Source organism: Crocuta crocuta, unplaced genomic scaffold, assembly GCF_008692635.1.
Source record: "Crocuta crocuta isolate KB4526 unplaced genomic scaffold, BGI_CrCroc_1.0 scaffold425, whole genome shotgun sequence".
Taxonomy (NCBI): domain Eukaryota; kingdom Metazoa; phylum Chordata; class Mammalia; order Carnivora; family Hyaenidae; genus Crocuta; species Crocuta crocuta.
Genome location: NW_027531909.1, coordinates 156,942 through 165,812, shown reverse-complemented (window position 1 = coordinate 165,812; position 8,871 = coordinate 156,942). Strand labels below are relative to the sequence as shown.

The following is an 8,871-nucleotide window of genomic DNA, read 5'->3' as shown; positions in this document are numbered from 1 at the left end:
ATTGTTCTTTAATTGGATTTTGAATGATACAGAGAAATAAAACTCCTGTGTTATACGTAACTGGTGCAGGACTTGGCAAGATTGGAATTTGAGCACTGCATATTAAGAAGTTGGAAAATTCTTTTTTTTTCTTTTTTCAAAAATTATTTTAACAGTTATTCATTTTTGAGAGAGAGACAGAGCACAAGTTGGGGAGGGCAGAGAGAGAGAGGGAGACACAGAATCCAAAGCAGGCTCCAGTCTCTGAGCTGTCAGAACAGAGCCTGATGCAGGGCTTGAACCCACAGATCATGAGATCATGACCTGAGCCAAAGTCAGATGCTTAACCCACTGAGCCACCCAGGTGCCCCGAATCTGGAAAATTCTTAAAAGTAAGTCAGATATATTCTAGATACATAGAAAACAGTGGTACCTGAAGATGATTCTACAGGAAAAGCAAAAGGAGTAGTTGAAGGTGTGGATGGGCTGCAGTTACACAAAGGATAGGTGAGTTCCTGTTTCCCGGCACTTTGGAGGTTCCACCCAAGATATAATATTAAAATAAAATAAACATTTGAATTAAGTCATATTTAATTCTGCATGTTCATGTAAGCCAACAAAATATCCCAGGTAACATGTATATTGTCATTTAGTTTCTAGCTTGGGTTTTCATTTCTAAAAGTCTTTCCAAATACAAAACAGAGTTTGGAGAAAGGTATATGGGAGGCGGCAGAGATAAAATAAGCCCATTTCACTTACCATGTAAATTAAGATCCAAACAAATTCTTCACAGCTGAATATGTCCAAACAATTTTCATTTTATGGCAAGGCTTCTGGAAATATGCTGAAGGATTCAGAATTACCCAAATGTCCTTTTTCTGTTTCAATACATGTCACTATATATTCTGGGACTTCTGAGGGGCAGAGAAACATATCCTGGATAAACATCTCCATGCCCATAATACAGATAAGATGGTCTCAAACCAACCTGAGGACACTAGAGCTCAGTTTTTCCATTACTAATAGAGGACAAAACTTCATATGCTTTTTGCTTGTACAACCTAAGTCAATTCTCCATTAAAATGGATGGCCCATAAAGAAGTCTGTAGTGTAGGCATCATTGGATGCTGAACGTATTATTGTGGGTTTTATTCATGCCATGGGTTTCTAGGGAGGACCTACTCAAAAACTCTGAGTCTCATTTGACATTTACAACAAAATTATTATGTAACCTCGAGCAAAGTGAGCTCATCATCATAAAGGAAGGATATTAATATTTTCTATCCCTACTTTGAGGGGCTCTTGTATCAAATAAAGTAACAGAGGGGTATATGAATGCACATATTTTCATTGATGGTTGTACATGCTTGAAAATAACTCTACAGAATGCACTATAAAAACCTTGATGATACGTATCTGGAAGCTAGTTCTCAGTTCTCCCATTAAAAATATGTAAATCAACAAACACCTGGGGAGGCAAGATGGCAGAGAAGTAGGGAGCTCTGCACTTTTTGCCTGCTCGCATCTCTCAAACAAGGAAAGGCTGAAGCCATAGGACACTGAACTGCAAGAGTCTGGGAGGAAAAGAGACAGAGTCCACTAAGAAGACAGTCTCATAGGTGCATGATTGAGAACTGGGGAAGATAAAAACGGGCAGGGACCCAGAGGCATGGAGGGGAGATCCACAGAGAGATGAGGGGAAGTGAAAGAGCAGTTGAAACTGCTCACAGAACTGTTTCTGGAGAAGAGAAAAACCTGGCGTGGGACAGGATGGAGAGGGATCCTATCATCCCATCTCTACCCCCAGGGCCTTGGGAGAGAGATCCTATCTCTAGCTGTGGCACTTTCTTTGGGCTGGGTGCCCCAGTTCCAGGCGGCACTAGGAGAAACTGCTCCCCTACTCACCCTACTCAAATCCCCATCCAGGAAACGGCACTGCCTGCGGGATTACATTTTGGGCGGTATCATTAAAGCATGTGGACTAAGATCTGGAAACAAGGCAGGGCTTGGGACATAGAATATGGCCCCTGTCCCACCACACAGGGAGATGGGACCCAAAGAGTGATTTGCAACACTTGATTCGAGAGGGGACTGGGGCGACGCCAGTTTTCTCCCCACAATGACCAAGGAGGGGCCTCTGGGAGCGGCCCATGGGACCCACAGTGGAGGTGAGACCTGCCTACACGAAACCACGCTCGTCCCCACTAGAGAGCTGCTTTTTTCTTACTGGAACCTGGGGCAAGACCAACATTGGTGCATTACCGTGATTAACGCTAGATCAATTCTTGCTATTCAGATCTGTTTTCCCGTATCTCATTCTTATCTCTCCCCTCCGCTGGACTGGACACTCTGGTCATGGGTTTGCTTAAACAGTCACATTTAATCCATTCTCTTGATGCATATCCTACACTGCTATAGTTGCCCTCCTGTCTCTCTCTGGAATAATTAGACTATATAGTTTCTTTCTGTAACATTATCTTCATTTCTTTCTCCTCGCCTCCTAACATATTCTCCTCTTTATCTCTCTGAATTAAGCCTTTTAGTCTCTCTGCCTCGTCAATCTTCAATTTCACTTTCTCCGCACCCCTGTCATTTCTCTCTTTGTATATGCTCTTCCATGAGCACTGCCTCCACACTGCTCTTTATTTGTAGCCGAGATTTCTGGTTTTATGGTTTTAGACTGGCCTTTGTCTTTTGCTATTGCTGTTGGGTTTTTTCCCCCTCTTGGTTTGCTTGTTTGTTTGATTTGTCTGTGTGTTTGCGTGCTTTTGTTCACTCTGTGTTTGTTTGTCTGTTTTCCTTTTCAGGGCTACCTCAAGAAACAAGCCAAAGTATACGTGGTGGAGAGTTCCAAATATCACTATGAGTAAGGAAATAAAATAACCAAAGGCACAACAAGAGAGACCAAGGGACACCATTAAAAGAACACTTCCTGAATGGATAGGCCATGGACAGTCAATGAGCCTCCTTTAATATAGCTTAAATCGCAGGTGCAGACTGCATAACAAGCTTTTACAACTTGCAAGACACAGAAAGCTAGCCAAAATGACAAAACGGAAGAACTCTCCTCTAAAGAAATTCCAGGAAGAAATGACAGCTAAAGAATTGCTCAAAAGAGATATAAGCAACATAACTGACCAAGGAACAAATGAAAATGAAAATACAACAATCCAAACTCTTTGGGATGCAGCAAAGGCAGTTCTAAAGGAAAGTACATTCCACTCCAGGCCTATTTCAAGAAACTAGAAAAAGTGCAAATACAAAATCTAACAGTGCACCTAAAGGAACTAGAAGCAGAGCAGCGAGAGCACCCCAAATCCAACACAAGTAGAAAAATAATAAAGATCAGGACGGAAATAAACAATATAGAATCCCAAAAAACAGGTGAACAGATCAATGGAACCAAGAGTTGGGTTTCTGAAAAAATAAACAAAATTGAGAAACCTCTAGCCAGGCTTCTCAAAAGAAGAGAGAGAGCACTCAAATAGACAAAATCATGAATGAAAATGGACTTATTATAACCAATCCCTCAGAAACACAAGCAATTATTAGGGAATACTATGAAAAATTATATGCCAACAAACTGGACAACCTAGAAGAAATGGACAAATTCTGAAACACACACGCACTGCCAAAATTCAAACAGGAAGAAATAGAAAATCTGAACAGACCCATAACTAGTGAAGAAATGGAATCAGTTATCAAAAATCTCCCAACAAATAAGAGCCCTGGGCCAAATGGCTTCCCTGGGGAATTCTACCAGACATTTGAATCAGAGTTAATACCCATTCTTCTCAAGCTAGTCCAAAAAACAGAAATGGAAGGAAAACTTCAGAGTCATTCTATGAAGCCAAAATCTCTTTGATTCCCAAACCAGACAGAGACCCAGCAACAAAAGAGAACTACAGGCCAATATCCTTGATGAATATGGATGCAAAAATCCTCAACAAGATACTTGCTAATTGAATGCAACAGTATATAAAAAGAATTATCCACCATGATCAAGTGGGATTCATCCTGGGTTACAGGGCTGGTTCAATATTCGCAAATCAATCAATGTGACACATCACATTAACAAAAGAAAAGATAAAAATCATATGATCCTTTCGATAGATGCAGAAAAAAGCATTTGACAAAATACAACATCCTTTTTTTAAAAAAATATTTTATTTATTTTTGAGAGAGCGATAGAGACAGGATGAGCAGGGGAGGGTCAGAGAGAGAGGGAGACACAGAATCTGAAGCAGGCTCCAGGCTCTGAGCTAGTTGTCAGCACAGAGCCCGATGCGGGGCTCGAACCCATGAACCATGAGATCATGACCTGAGCTGAAGCTGGACGCGTAACCAACTGAGCCACCCAGGCCCCCCTATAACATCCTTTCTTAATAAAGACCCTCAAGAAAGTCGGGGTAGAAGGAACCTACTTAAACATCATAAAAGCCATTTATGAGCAGCCCACAGCTAATATCATCCTCAATAGGGAAAAACTGAAAGCTTTCCCCCTGAGATCAGGAACACGACAGGGATATCCACTCTCACCATTGTTGTTTAACATAGTTCTGGAAGTCCCAGCATCAGCAATCAGACAACAAAAAGGAAATAAAAGGCATGAGACTTGGCAAAGAAGAAGTCAAACTTTTACTTTTCGCAGATGACATGATCCTCTACATGGAAAACTCGACAGACTCCACCAGAAGCCTACCAGAACTGATCCACGAATTCGGCAAAGTTGCAGAGTAAAAAATCAACGTACAGAAATCAGTTGCATTTTTATACACCAATAATGAAGCAACAGAAAGAGAAATCAAGAAGCTGATCCCATTCACAATTGCACAGAAAGCCATAAAATACCTAGGAATAAACCTAAACAAAGATGTAAAATATCTGTATGATGAAAACTATAGAAAGTTTATGAAGGGAATCGAAGACAGAAAAAATGGAAAAACATTCCATGCTCATGGATCAGAAGAATAAATATTGTTAAAATGTCAATACTACCCAAAGCAATATACACTTTCAATGCAATCCCAATCAAAATTGCACCAGTATTCTTCTCAAAGCTAGAACAAACTATCCTAAACTTTGTATGAAACCACAAAATACCCCAAATAGTGAAAGTAATATTGAAGGAAAAAAGCAAATATTCTGGAATTAGCAGTGGTGATGGCTGTACAACATACTCATATATTAAAAGCCAATGGGTGGTATGCTTTAAAATTATTAAAATAATAAATTTCATGTTATATGAATTTTATCTAAATTATTTTTTAATTATTAAAATGTATGTTTTAGATAAAATTGAAATCAACTGTGTGCAGAACTCTTGAAGCACTTGGAGTCAGATCTTGTATGTGACAGGTGTTTACAAAGACCCCTCCCACAATCTGGGTCCTAGCTCTTAGTGATCACATGACACTGGGCAGAACACTTGTGGCTTTAAGCCCATTTTCTCACCTAGGAAATGGGATGCATTCCTGTCTCCACTGCCTGACCTGTTATATGGTTCAAATGGGATAATCTTGGTAACCACAAGGCATCGTTATAAGGGATTTTTATTGCTATTATCTCTTCTCACACCTGTCTAAATTGCAGACTCTCTGAGGGGTGGACAGAAACCCTTAAGAGAACATTTCTTCTGCCTACATCAGAAGACATGTTTGAGTTTGTCTTAAAGGTTGAGTTTACCATATATATATGCGAAAAACCTTTTTAGGCAGAAGGAAATGTGTATTGGAAAAACAAACTCAGAAAATGCTAGGTGTTTAATGCGGTTGAAAATCACTGGAAGACAAGTTGTGGGAGAGAACAATGGAGAAGAACTGGGGGCAGGTCATGTAGGGCCTCTTATATAGGGAGACTATACTTTGTCCTTGGAGCAGAGAGGAAGCAATGGACATATTTGGAGGTGGGTGTCAAGATGATAAGTGGGTCTTAGGGGTGTTGTGACATCAGGAGGATGGGACAGATTGTCAACAGGTGGACCTGGCAAAAGGTGGTTTGAACATTGCAGGTGAGAGGTGTCAGGGATCTGATCTGAGGCAGGATAAAAAGGAGTGTCTACTTATGGGGATGAGCACTCAGTGTTATGTGGAAACTAATTTGACAATAAACTATTTGTAATGGTGAACAAAATTGAAAAAAAAACAAATTTAAAAAAAAAAAAAAAAAAAAAAAGGAGTGTCTAAAGGGAAGGATATTCTGAGGTGGAATCCAAAGCATTTGGCAACCAACTGGATGTGTATTAAGCAGAGAAAGAATAAATGCAAATACAAGGATTTTGAAAACAAGGGTAGGTTGTCCCACCATACCACTGACTAAGACTGGGCTTTGTGGAGAAGGAGCCAGCATAGTGAGGACCACAGGTTTTATTTGGGGCATATTAAGAATCAAGTTATATACTGATCATGGATCCCTGGATTGCAAGAAACCAACTCACTCAAACCTGTGCAAGTAACAGGGAATTTACTGAGAAAAAAGATGCAAGTAAGATTTATGAAGTCAGAAACCACAGTTTTCTTATTCAGCAAGGTATTTCTTGTCCACAGCAAAGTTTCTGATGTAAGTAGGTTGTCAAATGATATCTGAAAAATAAATGATTTAATTTCATGAAATACAATGAGAGCAACCAAGCAATGTCTCATTGGCACCAGAAATACCTTGGGCATCCACCTGCTCCATCTCACTCTCTGAAATCCTATTGCACTTTGCTTTGCCTCACTTTGCACATCTGCCCCCTTCTCCAGATGCTCTCGCTTTATGGGCTTCCTTGGCTTATTTGTCACCAGGATAAGGTCCCAAGCCCTGTATCACATTACAGTTACACGCCTCTCTGGCAGAGGGTTTCCAAGTTAGGGAATCTGATTGGCCTGGCTCAGAGAAGGTAGACACTCTGGTAAAATCAGTGATGGCCCAAGGGAAGAAGTCACATAGTGATCTGCATGGCTACTCACCAGGGGTGTGGGAAGGGGATGTTGGCAGACAGAAAGTGACTGCACCTCTGATACAAGGCTGCGGCCAGACACCTGGTGTAGCTGAGGAATTGGGACCTCCCTTTTGGACAGGGTGGCTGTAGATTTGGGGAGTCACAAGTCAATAGATGATGGTGGAAGTCATCAGTCTCGATGAGACAACCAGGGAGAGTATGTAGAAGAGAATGGAGAAGTGATAAAAACTGGGCTACAAGAAACAGAGGGAAAGAGCCAATGAATGACAGAATTAATTGTCAGAGAGATATGAAAAAACCAAGGGATATACATACAGACTGTGAAGGAGAGAATATTAAGAAATAAAAAAGTTTCAGATGAATGGATAAAGAAGACGGATACACACACACACACACACACACACACACACACACTGGAATATTACTCGGCAATCAAAAAGAATGAAATCTTGCCATTTGCAACTATGTAGATGGAACTAGAGGGTATTATCCTAAGTAAAATTAGTCAGAGAAAGACAAATATATGACTTCACTCATACATGGAACTTAAGACACAAAACAGATGAATATGAGGGAAGGGAAGCAAAAATAATACAAAAACAGGGAAGAGACAAAACATAAGAGACTCTTAAATACAGGAAACAAACTGAGGGTTGTCAGAGGGGTTGTGGGTGGGGGGATGGGCTAAATGGGTAAGGGGCATAAAGGAGGACACTTGTTAGCAGGAGCACGGGGTGTTATACATAGGGGATGAATCACTGGAATCTACTCCTGAAATTATTGCTGCACTATATGCTAACTAACTTGGATGTAAATTTAAAAAAAGGAATTAAAAACTTCATCTCATTTTTAAGCTAAAATTAACAGATTTTTTTGTTTATTTATTTACTTTGAGAGAAAGCAAGTGAGCAAGCAAGTGGGGCGGGGCATAGGGAGAGAGAGGGAGGGAGGGAGAAAGAGAATCCTAAGCAGGATCCATGCTGTCAGCACAGAGCCCAACGTGGGGCTTGAACTCATAAACTGTGAGATCATGACTTCAGCCAAAATCAAGAGTCAGATGCTTAAATGACTAAGCCACCCAGATCTCCCTCATCTTAATTTTTAAAAAGGTTTTTCTGATAGTTTCACAAGCCTACACATTGGGGGAAAAGGTAAATACAGCATTCTAGGTGTCAGCATTTGACATCTTTCATGACATCATTTGGGACAAGGTGGAGAAGAAAGACTGGATAAAGTTCAGATGGGAAGATTATAATCAGGCAATCCAAAGGGATATAAGTTAATGGCTGAGTGTCCACCATAGGAAACTCTAATGTGAGCTAAGAAGATCTAGTGCAGTTTTGTCTTTGTGAACTTTTTATAAACCATGCAGATGTAAACAAGAATGATTTCTTCATCCAATTTGTGAGTAGCATGAAGGTGGAAAGAATAGCAAGAAACTTGTGAGGCAGAGTGAGGATCCCAGCTGAATCCAGTGGTAAAGAGGGGGATAATTTGGCAACTTATTGAAACCATTAATTTCCAACTCACACCTTAGTCAAATTCCTGCTGATGAGATGGGAACAGAAAATTCATATTGGTAACCCTTTTTCAAGGACATACTGCTTCTCAGTACTGTCCCTGGACTAACATCTGAGAACATGGACTGAAGCCTCTAAAGGGCTCAGTGAGAGTTCATCAAAATGGTCCCTAAGATCTTTTCCAGCTAGAACATTTCCATCTGCACACATGTAAGGAGAATGTGGGTTTCCACAGAGGGTTAACCGACTGACTGCTGGCCTCAGTCCTCGCACGGGTGGTTAGAATACTTTCATGACACCCCATAGTTAAGCATCCTCATTCTGTGATCAATCCTCATTCTGTGAAACTATGAAATGGCTTTAAAAGAATGCTTAAAATGTAAATACACACTTATATAATCAATTTGGTAAGTGGACAAATAAAACCTT

At 40.4% G+C, this 8,871-nt stretch overlaps 1 long non-coding RNA gene across 1 annotated transcript in view; it reads right to left on the bottom strand.

The window, feature by feature from the left end:
- Positions 1–427: 427 nt before the first annotated feature.
- The window catches only part of LOC144240362 (uncharacterized), a 74,169-nt gene continuing 65,725 nt past the window's right edge, over positions 428–8,871 (bottom strand). Inside the window, exons 5-6 of the long non-coding RNA XR_013337692.1 lie at positions 739–893; positions 428–507 (exon numbers count right to left, since the gene is read on the bottom strand). This is a non-coding gene — a long non-coding RNA (uncharacterized LOC144240362). The remainder of the gene's footprint in view (positions 508–738; positions 894–8,871) is intronic.